The 15,194-nt window shown below is 42.2% G+C and overlaps 1 pseudogene; it reads right to left on the reverse strand.

The window, feature by feature from the left end:
- Positions 1 to 6,583: 6,583 nt before the first annotated feature.
- LOC125540861 lies at positions 6,584 to 8,895 on the reverse strand (annotated as a pseudogene).
- Between the last annotated feature and the right edge of the window lie 6,299 nt (positions 8,896 to 15,194).

The raw sequence follows: 15,194 nt of genomic DNA on the forward strand, positions 1-15,194 counted from the left end.
ATTACTAAAAATTGCCATGGTCAATTAATAAAAATTTCCGTGAAAAATAGTTGAAATACGATGATAGCTTTAAATCTAGAAGAAAAAAAATGGATGAAACATAACATGGGAAGTTTAGTGTAAACACTATGGCAACTTCAGTGTAACATCATGGCAACTTTTGCCCCCCCCCCAAAGTCGTCGAAACATATCAATATGGGATTTAGTTTTGTTTAAGAGATAAAACATTTTTTAGTCCAAAAACCAAAAAGATTCTGCCGATGTCATCTGTTTGATGTGGCAAAATAGATGGTAATTGGGGTGTTTGGACCATGTTGTTTCGTGCCACACGTGTGTCACTTATCATTTAGGATTATGAATATGTGTTTAAGGATGAAGTGGTGTTGTTATCTGGGCTTGTCTTGTAATCCCTCCCTTCTGTTTGTGCTGTTGGAGTGTCGTGTACAATTATGTCCCTTAAAAAACTGAAAATTGAATTAAGATTTAGGTGGGAATCTCTTCCCCCATGACCGTTCAAACAGAAATCTGACTCGATTGGTGCAGTGGACATGCCCCCTCAAAGATCGTTTTTCCCATGTCGATTTCTTGTTGTTATGGCCCAAGTCAGCTGGTTTTTGAAGTTGCTGGTTCCAACTAGCACACAACATTTTGTTGATATTTTTCGAAGCAAAAATATTATATCCGGGGAAAAACTTGTTGTTGAAATACCGCAACAACTTTATGGGGACATTGCCCTATGGCCTGAAAGCCCTTTAGGAAGGTTCACCTTGAAATCTGTGTATGCCGTTCTTTGTCAGGGACACGAAACGAAGGTGATTGAAAATATTTGGATCTTCCATTTGTAAGGGAATACCTTGTTTGCACCATGCTATGATTATGGCTCCCTTTCTTGGTTATATGGGCATGATTGGATGGGAGCCCCAAGCTCCCAAGCCAAATAATTGGCTTTGACCAAGTATACTCGGACACCGCTTTGATCAAAGCCCATCATTTGCCATGCCAGCATAGCATAACTGAACAATTCTTCAGCAATGACCGGGCGGTGGAAAGCATCGCCAATTCTTTTGCTCTCTCAGACACTGCCAGGGCTATTATGGGCAAAATCCAAAGAACCCCCCATGACAGCCTAAATATATATGTCAAAATTTAGGTGTTGCATTTATACGATATAATTTTACGTATTTCAACGTTGACGTTTTCATTTGGGTTTGAACATTTCAAAGTTCCCAAGGGCTGGCTTGGCATTCCCAGATGTTGCCTTGGCAATCGCAATCGCAGCCTCCACTGATTGCAAGCATTTTTGACCTTGACTGACGACGTACCACTGATGTAGTTTATTTCCACTAACTCAAGGAGCAAGCCAGCTTCTCATATAGTATAACGATGTTTATAATCAAATCCTTCCACTTGTGCATGCATGGTAATCACCACTACTCCTGCTACCTTGGCTCCATCTGTCTGCTACCCTACCCAACCTTGATGAGATTCATTATTAATCTAGCTAGCTAGGGTTAGGGTGAATCTCCTCCACTTTGCTCGTAATACAATACATCTTGTCATGCTTACGTACGTTCCACAACCAACAGGGTCGCATCTTTCTTAGACCTCCTCCAATGCAAAGGTGCTTAGATGAGGTGCTAAGTGCATTAAATACCTTAGCAACTCAACTCCATAATACATAGGTGCTTAATTTGTTGTTGCCAAGCACACTTTATTTAATGAGCTAACACCTAAAGTCTTTTATCCATTGGTCAAGTTGTTTCATTTAAATGGTTTGCCTAGGTTCGCGTGATTGGCATTGGTTCTTCCTGAGGTCATCAAAGTGCTCTCTTTTCTCATTAATTGTTGTGCCATGTCATTTTTTTGCTTATGTGGCATGCTTAGCACCTGTCCATCATGGAGCACTGGGAAATGCCTTAGAGTAGCACTATTTTTACACGCACATGGCACAAAGGACAGACAGTCAGACAGAGAATTAGTAGTAGACGCAAGCAGAATTGCAGTCCGATGCAACAGGTGTGTACAGTACCACGGAATGGAATGGAACGGAATGGGCGGAGAAATTCAATTGTCTCCACCTGAATGAATTGATTCTTCTTCTTGTGGTACGACGATGACGACTAGTTCCATACATGGAAATGTGTCTGAATTCTAGTACTCCCTTCGTTCATTTTTGTAAGTCATTTCAAACAATTCAAAATGAGATGTTTTGTATATTGTCTAAAATGTCTTCAAGGTCTTATAAAAATGAACAGAATGAGTACGTGGTACGTGCACGGAAGAAGATTTACCTGAACCCAACCACTCATTGCCACGCGCCTTGTACCTCCACGCGGACCGCTCTAACTTGTACTACCTCGTATCTAAATATAAGACGTGTTTGCATTGCAATTTAAAAATTTATGCCTTGTTTGGCCCAGGGCGTGGCTCAGGGCTGCCTACGCCACTGGCCGGTAAGATACACGTGTAAACTAAATACATCTGTATTTGATTACACCGCATTCAGACGCGGTCTTAAACTGCAAAAATGTCTTATATATTCAGAATATATTCAGAAACAGAGGGTGCACTTACTTACCAGTAAACTACAGAAGGCCTGTGCCACTGTTATGGGCCTTTTTGTCATATATTTCATTCGTGTTGGTGTTGTCGCAATATTTGTAGAACGATGCGGGTGCAACCCGTTTATCTTTTTTATTATCCCCTGGCTGTAGGATTTTATGGACGTGGGTTGGCGGCGATCCTATTTCCTGCACAGGTCGACGGGTAGCCAAGTAAAGCATACCCCCTTTTAGTTCACTACCATACTGGGTAAGATTCGGCCAGCCCAAATAGCGAGACTCCCTTTTCCGTTTTGGGAAATTTCTACTACCTTACCATTGGTTTTGCGTTTTCAGTGTTTTCTTTTGTTATTTTCAGTTTAGTATATTTTTTTCATCTTCATTTTTTCTTTTATTTCCTTGTTTTCATTTTCAAATTCATGAATACCTTTTGAATTTGGTGATTTTTTTGAATTCACGAACATATTTTGAATGTATGATTTTTTTAAATCATGAAATATTTCAATTTCTTGAACAATTTCTCATACTTGCCATTTTTTTTATTTTGTATTCTGAAATACCTGTTTAGTTCTGCGAACATTTTTTGAATTCATGAATTTTTTTGAATTTGGGATTTTTAGAAAAATTATGAACATTTTTAAAATCCACGAATAATTCCTCATATTTGCAAATATGTTTTTAGATTATTTTTTTGTATTTTGAACATTTTTCCAGTTCTGCAAATATTTTTTGAATTCAAGGAAAATTTTAAATTCTCATTTTGTTTTTACATCATGAATGTTTTTCCAAATTCTCATTATTTTTGAATTCAAGAACTATTTTTTTGAAATCTAGAATTTTTTTCAATTTTGCAAACATTTTAAAATTTCGTGGACATTTTTTGCGATGGCCCATATGTGTGCGAGCCATCATGGACAGGATCAGTCGCCGACAACCTTGTCCGCCAGCATGGCCACAGATGATGCCTCAGCGGAATCATTCAGGATCCCCGGCCTGGCGCTTCCTTGTAAGGGGGAGAACCTTGCCGGAAGGAGCACCGCCGGAGGCAACACGAGCGTGAGGCGGCAGTGTATGCTGCTGTGAAGGCGGCCAGTTCTGAAGTGTCGTTTGTGCCTACTGCTGAGGACATGGACTTTGCCATGACAACTACCAATCCGAAGGTCACGGCCGTAGGGACAAACAACTTCTCAGCGGAGCCCGAATCCGTTCGGCCCTCACAGGGGACGGACATCCGGGATTTGAGCTTCTCGCAAGTCTTCCCTGACGCGTCCATGATAGTCGACTCACCGCAACTTCAAATGCATCGTGCGACGTCTGGTAATGCCGTGTCCGTGCATGCCCACACGTTATTCGGCCGAATTCATGACCAAGACTCGGTACAACCTTTGCTCCTTTCCTACTTGCGTTTGTAATTCTTTTGTTGCACATATCATCAGATCAAACTTGTAGGATGATAGTTAAATTGCGAGGCATATTGTAGGAACAAATATTGCATGACATGATAAATGATGGTCAAGAGTGTTTGTAATTTACCATGGAGGATACCAATTCCTCGGTGTCTGAATTTGGGCAATCATCATGCACTAAAGCAAAGAGTAAAGTTGGTCTGAAAGTAGTGAAGGCTAGAGGTCTGATATTCACATAATTTGAAAATGTTTTGTTGTGTGAAAGTTGGTGTAAGGGCATGGACCCAATATGTGGAACTGTGCAAAAAGGCGAGAAATGTTGAGAAAATCACAAGCTTTAACATGAGCAAATACACCATGTGAAGCCACACCCAATCATTAGCAACCGAGTCCCAACTTCTCTCCAACATAGATGGTCACTCATTCAAGAGGTCGTGAGAAAATTTGTTGTTATCTTAAACAAGTTATTGGCAAGCGGCATCGGAGTTCAAAACCATGCAACTTTGGCAGCGGCATTATATCATCAAGTGGAGAAGAAGAGACTCACTTTTTCACATTGTTAGATGAAATTGAATGGGAAACCCAAGTGGCAGACCGTCCTCAAGGATATTGAAAACGCCGAAGAAGATGAAGACAAATAATGGGTATAGCTCCGCTTAATCCATTGGATTGGATGAGGAAGAAGAAGTAAATAATGGGGCGGACATGCAAGCAACCATGCCGAAGAGAAACCGACAGGTGATGGGGAACAAGTGGGAGAAGGACAAGGTGGAAGGTGCGGCAAGAAAAATGTCTGCCACTTGGACCGGCATTTTTCGCCAAGGAGGAGAAGGAGGAGGAAAGGTACAAGATAGTCATCGATGCGCAAAGGGAGAATATGGAGTTCGTCCGGGAGAGGTTGATCTTGGAGAAGAACAAAGTTGAATTGGAGAGGCAAGAGAAGGCTGCAAAATGGTAGCTTGAACAAACGATGACAATGCAAGGACTTGAGCTCGAGAGAGAAAAGTTGAGGCTTGCGAGAGAGGCGGAGGAGTCGAGGATCATGTTGGTATTGGGATATGGGGAGTGCGGTCGTGGATGCAGGCAAATGGGGACATACCCGACGCTGTCCGCGGGCGCGTTCGCAGACGTATAGGGGCTCACATTTTGTACTTCTGGTTGTAGATGCGCTTATTAGGTCATACATGTATTTTGTCCATCCCCACCAATTCTTTATTCTTACTCTTCGAAATTCACCAAATCTTTGTGGTTCTATGTTTACTCGTACTCCCTCCATTAGGGGTTTATGAGAACACATACATATTTGCTGTGAATACATCTAGTATCTGAACACTATAGCGAAGAGTCAAACTTATGTATAAAAAAGGATGATGTCCAGAGCTAGTGTTCATCTATTCGAAGGATCCAAAGCATCATCCACAAATGCAAGCTGACAATTCCTCAAGCAAGCAATGAGGAAGGGAACTTTGAAGAATGCTTTAATTACGGATCTTATAATTCAACCACCTAATTCAAAATTACCTTTTGAAATTTGTAGGATCTGGATAAGCACCATAGTTTTTGGGATATTGGTGATAACAAGTGAAATTATGTTGTAATCGTTCAAAAAGAAATGTGACTCGATTGGTGCAGTGGGCAGGCCCCCTCAAAAATCATTTTTCCCACGTCATTTTCTTGTTGTTATGGCCCAAATCAGCTGGTTTTGAAGTTGCTGATTCGAACTAGCACACATCATTTTGTTGATCCTTTTCCAAGCGAAAACATTATATCTAGCGAAAAACTTATTGTTGAGATACCGCAACAACTTTATGGGGACATTGCCCTATGGCCTAAAAGCCCTTTAGGAAGGTTCACCTTGAAATTAGTGTATGTCGTTCTTTCTCAGGGACACGAAACAAAGGTGATTGAAAATATTTGGATCTTTCATTTGTAAGGGAATACCTTGTTTGCACCATGCTCTGATTATGGCTCCCTTTTCTTAGCTATATGAGCCTGATTGGATGGGAGCCCCAAGCTCCCAAGCCAAATAATTGGCTTTGACCAAGTATACTCGGACACCGCTTGGATCAAAGCCCATCATTTGTCGTGCCAGCATAGCATAACTGAACAATTCTTCACCAATGATCGGTGGTGGAAAGCATCGCCAGTTCTTTTTTCTCTCTCAGACACTGGCAGGGCTATCATGGGCAAAATCCAAAGAACCCCCTATGACAGCCTAAATATATATGTCAAAATTTAGGTGTTGCATTTATACAATATAATTTTACGTATTTCAACGTTAACGTTCTCATTTGGGTTTGAACAAACCCATGAAGATAGGCACTAATGTACGATATCGAGGTTGGAGGAGTTGATACCGGTTTCCAACAAGGTTAATTCGTTGCTTGTGAAATTCTCTTCAAATGTAGTGTACACCTTTCTAACAAGATATTTTTGTTTCACTTTATGCCATAGGTTGTTTTTGCTGATAACGTACCTAGATTGTAACCTATTTTATTGCTTCTCAGATTAATATGCTTTACTTCATGCTACATAACTGTGCAAAACACACCATTGATACCCTCTAGTAAATATCACTTCTCTTTTGATAAAGGGTGTTACCTTTTTATTGGCTCATAATGTACATCAGGGGGGTACAAACATTGTCTAATTTAGCGCATGCCGCCCATAACTCATAAAAAGTTTCAAACTTTAGAAGTACCCTTAACTTATAATAATAGAACACCCACACACAAAAAAGAACTCATGATACTAGAAGCATTCCTAAAGAAATGACCAGATCAGGAAGTTAGGACGATGGGACATTGATGTCGCCGCCGGAGTCCTTGGCATTTCTGCCAGCTGCTACTGGTTTGAACTTGCACGGGCACGCGTGCCTTGCAAGTTGTGAGGTGCCGTTCTTGGAACTGCCTGACAGTATCTTGCAGCAGTGGTTGCAAACCGCATATGTCACAACCTTCCCGTTGATGTCGCGCGCAAATATCTTGGTGAAGTAATCCCAAACATTTGAGATCTTTTTGCGCTTTTTGGACTGCCCATGGTCAGCTGTTGGAGGGTCGCCTCTCCCTGCACCAGAGTTTCCAGTATTCTAGCGATCCCAATGAGAAAGGAAAGAAAGATGTGTTATTAATTCCACCAACTTCGGCTATAGGAGTAACTAGCAATTACAAACCATAGGAGTCAGCCTAATACGATGCGGTACTAATATCATAGTGTTTCTGTTCAATCTTTTCTGCTTCTCTTGTATGGCTTATGCCTTTGATTGTATTATTGTGAGCAGAGTCTGTCCCACAGGCTTGTTCACGGAACAATTCTCAGACCTTGGGTTTGGTTTTGGTTCTGGAATATATAAGCAGGTAAACCGTGGCCTACCTTGTTATCAAAAATAATAATAATGCAGTACTGTTTTTCTAGCTAGGTTTCTCAATCGATCTCTACTTACGAGACTAGCTTGAGGTTACCTGCGGAGTTGTCAGGATCAGCGTCACTGAACAAGAGGTTTCCAAGATGTTCCATGTAAGACTTTAATCTTGGGTCGGAATGGTGCTTCGGGTAATAGTGCATTGGCCTGGATCTTGGATGTGGTGAACTGAATGAAGTGTCCTCGCTTGGAGCTCCGAATTCGTGATCATGGTGGTGTCCTGCATCACAAACAGGATTTTAAATAGCACACAAGATTTCTAGAACTGAAGAAGCTATCTAATAGAGGTTGTAGATGCAAATGCATAGCAGATTAACAACTCCACAAAATAATAGAGAACATAGGAAATTCTTCCAACAAGAGGGAAACATCAATAGATTTCATTTAAGAAGGTGCTAGTTCTGAACTATAGTACTACCCCATATATATACAAGAGAAAGATAATGTTATTCAGTTACCACTGCATGCTCCTCGAAGGCATCCGAGGCATTTGGGGTTGTCGTCGTAGTCGGGTGAGTCCGTCTCGAATACATGGCACATGACTAAATCATTCTACTCCCTCTCTCTCAGTTTACAAGGCGTGCGCGTACCCCTAGGTCGTCAATTTGACCAACCTAATACAAGTCATATATTACAAAAAATATACCAATATAAATTTCAGATGTTCTATTTTCAAAAAGTATAATTTTTCTGTTACATAGTTTATATTAGGGTGATAAAATTGACAACCTAAGTATACGCGTAGGACTTGTAAACTGTATGACGGAGGGAGTACATACATCGATTAAGCGATGTATTAAACATTGGGAACACATCCCAATAGAAAGATTATGGGTACAAACAAATAACATGCTATGTTCTGAGAGTTACATGCTTAAATGCGACCCGAATTTGACATACCTGGACAAAATGAATCTCCCTCGATCAATGAATAGTAGATGTTCATGATCCAGTTGGTCTTGGCGCCCGTGTGCTGGTGGAACTTGATAGTCCTCTTGATCCCCACAATCCTGTCGTGTTCCGCCCTGATCACCGTGTCGTGTGCGTGTGGTTGCCAAAACCCATTTGTTGTACGGACTTGACGAGAGGAAGTGTTATAGTACACAAGAGCAGTATGATTCGTGAGGTAGTACTTGTCTCTCATCATCCCACCCCCACGCTTGTTGTTGCGCGCAATCATCCCTGCAAGAAGTTCATTCACTCATACGTACAGTACAGAGAGACTATATATTATGCGATATTACATACACCGAATTACTGTACAAGTGCGTACCAGGGAGTTCCCAGGGGTCCATGGAAGGTAGGTCAGGGTTAACAACCGAACGACCAGCAGAGCACAAATCCCAAGGGGAGCGTTTCCTCCGCAAGCGTTGGATTGCTGGGCGGAGGCAGTCCAGCACCAGCTCCACTCCACATGGGTGGGGGTGCAAGTGAAGTCAGGGAGCTCGAATCCTTGCTCTAGTGTCTTCCCTGCAGCTTGGGCCGATAATTGCGCCTCCTCGTTCATATTCATATGGCTGCTAGTGCTAGGTAGTTTTTTTTTTGGAACGGAGGCTTCAGAGGAGCCCGACTTTGAATTAACAAAATGACGCAACGCTAAGGGCCGGGTATGGGCGTGCCGGCGTCACTCAACCACATCTATCTCAACTAATCTGCTCGTTTTTCTTGTTGTATCTACATGTTGATGGCGATGCGGACGACGGCAGCAAAGGGGAGCTAGCTAGTAGACATCCTACGCATCGCAATCACGGCCAGCTCCCAGCATATATAGGCATGGACGCCAGCCAACCAGCCACCGTCGCGGAAGATCGCGGGCTTCGTTGGCCGCACTACTGGAATCAACCAAAGATGCCTAATCCTAGGGGTTTGCCGAGTGCTTTATATCGTCTTCTCGGCAATGCCACCCCTTTGCCAAGAACCGAACTCAATGAACTTGGTAATGACGCGAAACTCAGTAAATAAACGAGTTTCCCCATTGCCCAAAAAAAAAGACAATAAGGCAAAACTCGGGAAAGGATTGTGTTTGCCCTGTGTTTACATTTGCCGAGGGTTGCCCTGAGAAGAGTCAATTGCAAGAAACCACCACATTTATGGCTAGCTTTGCAGGAAACTATCAAGTCGTTAATCTGTTACAAAAAACACCGTAAAATCTCTTAACCCATTGCAAAAAGCACTGAACAGCCGTTTAGCCTCGTTTGATCTCTTTTCCGACAGGTGGGTCCCGAAAACGCTGACGCATGACGGACAGGCAAACGGCGCCGTTAGGAACAAAACGCTCAAGACGCCGCGCCGGTCGGTCCTGTCGGTGCTCGCCAGACAGACCCCCCGCGCCCTCTCTCTCTCTCTCTCGCCCCTCTCCTCTGTCTCCTCTCTCTAGCTCTGGTCGCTGTCGGTGAAAAGCCAGCTCGCCGCCGTCCGCCATGGTTTCGTGGAGTGACGACAGCGAGGAATCGGGCTACGAGTACTCTTCAGGCGGCTCCCCTATCAAGGTCAGTGATGTGTACTCGTAGCTAGGGATCTCTGAGCTAGGGTTTCGGTTTGGGGATTTTGTTTTTCCTGCTCATTTTGAACCCGTGAGATGGATTTTGTGCGTTTCTTTTGTTGATGTAGATCCCGGCTACAATCGAGGACCCGAACTACTCTGGTGTTGACGATGAGGTGATGGTGATGTGTGAGCATGGCCAGCCGACAAAGAGGCATGTTTGCTTCTCAGGGATTAGCACTAGGAGGAGGTTCCTTGCCTGTGGACTTGATGTGAGTGCTAGCAAAAATCTGTAGTTTGCTTATTTTGTGAAGAAACTATAAATTGTTCATATGCACTGTTCATTGTTCATGTTCACTTTTCATTGTTCATGTTCACTGTTCACCTAGTAGTTTAGTTAAAGGTACTGTCATGTACCATACCATAGTGAGTGAGTGAAGTAAATGAATTGTTCATACATATAAATGAATAACACCACAGTGATATAAATGAAGTAAATGAATTAAATTGTGCTGTTAAAAATTAAGTACATAGATATAAAATTAAGGTATCCATAATGACTGAGTGAAGTAAATTGTGCTGTTAAAAAGTATCATAGTGCATTGTTCGTAGATATAAATGAAGTAAATGAATTGAAGTGAATTGTATTGTGCTGTTAAATGAATTAAGGTATAAATGAAGTAAATTCAATGTAGTATGCTTTTAAAAATTCAGATATAAATGCAAAATTGTGCATGTGCAGTATACAATAGTTATTTTGAATTGGACTGAATAGAAGTGAAGTGAAAAAGGAAGTAAATGCATTTGTACTTGTTGTTTTGCAGGAAGCAAGCAGCTGTGGTGTTGTTCGGTGGGTAGATGAGGAGTGGCCAGAGCATCTGCAGAATGCTCTTCACAAACTATGGCTTTTGTATGAGGATTGCCAGCGTGCTAATAGGATGGCATGTCCGGAACATTCATCACTTGTCCACAATCTCACATCACAGAAGAACAAGCTATAGGAGACTTATGAGAAGCTTGTTGAGGATGTGAACAACCTACTTGATACCCAGGACAATATTCCCAAGGAAAATGAAGTCCAACAAGGTGAACATGAGGAGATCACTCCTCCTTTGGACAACAATATTTCAGCTTTGAAGGAACAGCTGGGTGCAATGGATGCTGAGAACAAAGAACTGAAGCAAAAGGTTGACCAGTTGAGGAGCATTCAAGTTGCCCAAGGTAATGTGATTAGGAATCTTAAGTTTGCTCATTTGAAGGAAAAGGAAAAGTTGAGCACTGAGAGGAGGAATTTGGAGTTTCACATTGCTGATCTTGTCAAAGCTAGTGACAAGAACAAGAGAAAGCTGAAGGACATCAAGGATATTTGTGATGAAGAGTGATTTGTAATCTGACCATGTGGGTCATTATCTTAAGTTTCAAGCATTGAACTATGGCTTGTAATGTGTGAACTAGTGGCAGTTTGCAGTATTTGAAGTAGGGTGTAGCCTTGAACTATGTCTTGTAAGCTTTGAACTATGGTGTCATGATGTTAACTATGTTGTTGACTAGAGTTGTTAAGTATGATGTTAACTATGGTGTCATGATGTTAACTATGTTAGTGACTAGAGTTGTTAAGTATGATGTTAACTATGTTAGTGACTAGAGTTGTTAAGTATGATGTTAACTATGTCATTGATGTTAACTATGGCACCCTAAATGATGGAATGAGGATATGTTGGATACCGTCGACGCCGAGGCACCGGATGATCAAATTAGGTTATCTTGGATGTCGTCGACGCCGAGGCACCGTAGATGATCAAATTAGGTTATCTTGGATGCCGTCGACACCGAGGCACCCTAGATGATCAAATTAGGTTATCTTGGATGCCGTCGACGCCGAGGCACCGTAGATGATCAAATTAGGTTATCTTGGATGCCGTCGACGTCGAGGCACCCTAGATGATCAAATTAGATTATCTTGGATGTCGTCGATGTCGAGGCATCCTAGATGATCAAATTAGATTATCTTGGATGTCGTCGACGTCGAGGCACCCTAGATGATCAAATTAGATTATCTTGGATGCCGTCGACGTCGAGGCACCCTAGATGATCAAATTAGGTTATCTTGGATGTCGTCGATGCCGAGGCACTCTAGATGATCAAATTAGGTTATCTTGGATGCCGTCGACGTCGAGGCACCCTAGATGATCAAATTAGGTTATCTTGGATGTCGTCGACGCCGAGGCACCCTAGATGATCAAATTAGGTTATCTTGGATGTCGTCGACGTCGAGGCACCCTAGATGATCAAATTAGGTTATTTTGAATGCCGTCGACACCGAGGCACCCTAGATGATCAAATTAGGTTATCTTGGATGTCGTCGACGCCGAGGCACCCTAGATGATCAAATTAGGTTATCTTGGATGTCGTCGACGTCGAGGCACCCTAGATGATCAAATTTGATCATCTTGGATCACAGTAGTAGCCACATTCATCACACTTATTAGCAAACAATAAGAAAATTAGGAGCCACAACTAACCAGAAAGTACTCAACCAAAATTAAGCCATAGCTAACCAGAAGCAACACCAAGTTTTCATCACAGCCCAACAATTCCACTAGGTGCCTTACATGAAGGTACTCATGACAACCAGAATAAAGATGTTTAGAACATCAACAGCTAACCAGAAGCAACACAAGTTTTCATCACAGCCCAACAAGTCCACTAGGTACCTTACATGAAAGCTGTCATCACAACCAAAATGCAGATGTTTTGAACATCATCAGCTCACCACAAATTAACACAACTTCATCTGCTCCCTTGAGAACAGTTGAACCACTCAGACATCTTAAAGGATGGCTTCCTTACTCTTCCACTACCTGCAACTCCTGGGGGGATGAACTTGTTTCTTCCTCTTGGCCCAGTAGCAGTAGAGGAACTTGGACCAGCACCAGCAGTAGAAGAACTTGGACCAGCACCAGCAGTAGAAGTTGCAGTCCTTGTGGTTTTAGCTTTCTTTGTTGCCCTTGTAGCAGGAGGAGGAGGAGCTGCAGCAGGAGCAGAAGGAGCTCTCCTTGGTGCACTGGGAGCTGAAGCAGGAGAAGAAGGAGCTCTCCTTGGTGCACTGGGAGCTGAAGCAGGAGCAGAAGGAGCTCTCCTTGCTACCCTCGGAGCTCTTGGAGCTGGTGGTGCTGGAGCTGGTGGTGCTGGAGCTGCAGTTTGAGCAGCAGCAGGAGCAGAAGGAGCACTTCTCCTTGGTGGCATGGGAGCAGGAGCAGATACAGTTTTGGGTGTATCATCTCTCCTGTTTTCCTGAAATTAGAACATACAAATGTTAGAAATTGGTATGTGAAATTGTACAAAAACCTACTACAATAGTTACCTGGTGCTGGTTCATTCTCATAGCTAGGGCTGGTTTCAGAGCCTGCTTGCAACTAGTGTATCTATGCCCAGTCCTATTGCAATTGCTACAAGTGATAGTTGACATCCTAGATGTATCCTTTGGAGCTGGCTTTTCAAACTTGCTCTTTCTCCTCTTTGTCTCTTTGTTTCCTGGCTTTTCTTTGAACACTGGTGGTTCAATGTTAGGGGTTCTAGTCTTTGGCCACAAATCAGGCCCAGGCACAGGGAAAACTATTGGACTATAAGCTGCCTTATACATTGGTTTCTTGAAGAAATCATGAACAAAATCTTCTGGCACAAGTTTTGCCTTGTTGATTGCAGAAACACCATGATTGCAAGGTACTCCACACATGTCCCACTTCCTACAACCACATGTATGATGCAACAAGTTAACTGCATATGTGCTTTCTCCACTTGTCACATGGAAGAGATCAGGTCCAACTTTGATAGACTGACAAAACCTAGAATGATGTTTTGCTTCCTCTAGCTTCTCAGCATATGTTGGGCATATCTGCCACTTAGCAGTCTCAGTCTTTGTCCTATTTGCATTGAACTTCACTAACAACTTTGTCCTGATCTCATCTACCATAGTTCTAATGGGTTTGGCGCTGACATCAAGTATCATCTTGTTAAAAACTTCACTTATATTGTTAACTACCAAGTCAGTTTTGCAATTGTTGCCCATGGCATGCCTAGCCCATGTATGTTTTGGTATCCTAGATAGCCATTTCCAAGCTGGCTCACACTCCTTTTTCATGCCTTCCATTGTTGTTACATAACCATGCTTAGTATAGGAATAACTTGCCTGATACATGTATTTCTTCAACTCTTCCCCTCTAAAACCAGTTGTTTGAAAGTTCTGATAAATATGTCTAAGGCAGAATCTTTGTTTGCAATTGGGGAATACATTGTTTATGGCTGTAAGAAGGCCATGTTTGAATGAACTACAGTTTGAGAATACTACAACAATGCCATGTACGAAATTAATAAACAAAGACAATTAATAAGCAATGCAAGCAATGATTGGAGTAGAGATAGTAGTACCTTTTGCCTGTCAGATATAATAGTGTAGTAGCCAAACTTGCCTGACTCACCACCAATGGCATATTTTAATTGAGTAAGAAACCAAGACCAGCTTGCTGTGTTTCACTTGTCCACTATTGCAAAAGCAATGGGAAATATGTTATTGTTTCCATCTCTTCCAGTGGCAGCCAAGATTTGTTGCCCTGTGGTCAACTTTATGAAGCAACCATCCACACCTATCATACAAGATCACAAGTAGATTACCAACAAATTAGTGGGTGTGCACATATAAATGTAGAGTCACTAGTTAATTAGTAGGTGTGCACATACCTATGAATGGTCTGCAAGCATTGAGGCAGATGAACAAGCCATGGAATCTTGGGTTTTTGCTTGGATGTAGTTTCAGATGCTTTGTTGTGACAATGCATCTACTTCCTGGATTGGTTTCTAGCACAGCTTCTAGGTAATCCCTTATCCTATGATATTGTGCCTTCTGATCTCCTAGGACTACATTTTTGGCTAGCTTTCTTGCCCTATAGGCCATATGTATAGATACCTCTATTCCATGCTTTTGCTTCAAGTTTGAAATTATAGTCTGGACAGGTGTGTTGGGGTCTGTCCTCAACTATTGCTCACATTCATGTGCCAACCACTTAGCAGTAACTTTTGTGCTCTCTCCTACTACTGGGCAGCTGTGGTGCAAGTTTAGTTTCTTTATACATAATGTCTTCTCATGTGTTATCTGAGAAGCTGCAATGAAAAATGGACAATTCTCAAATTTGCAGACAGCTATAATCCTGTCTGGACAGTTCCTGTGGAAGGCATGGTTCCTATTTTGTGAGATGTGAAAATTAAGAAGTGCCCTCCTGAACTGGGTCACATCTAGGAAACAAAGCTTCTTCATAAATTGCTCTTCT

Source organism: Triticum urartu, chromosome 1 (assembly GCF_003073215.2).
Source record: "Triticum urartu cultivar G1812 chromosome 1, Tu2.1, whole genome shotgun sequence".
Classification (NCBI taxonomy): domain Eukaryota; kingdom Viridiplantae; phylum Streptophyta; class Magnoliopsida; order Poales; family Poaceae; genus Triticum; species Triticum urartu.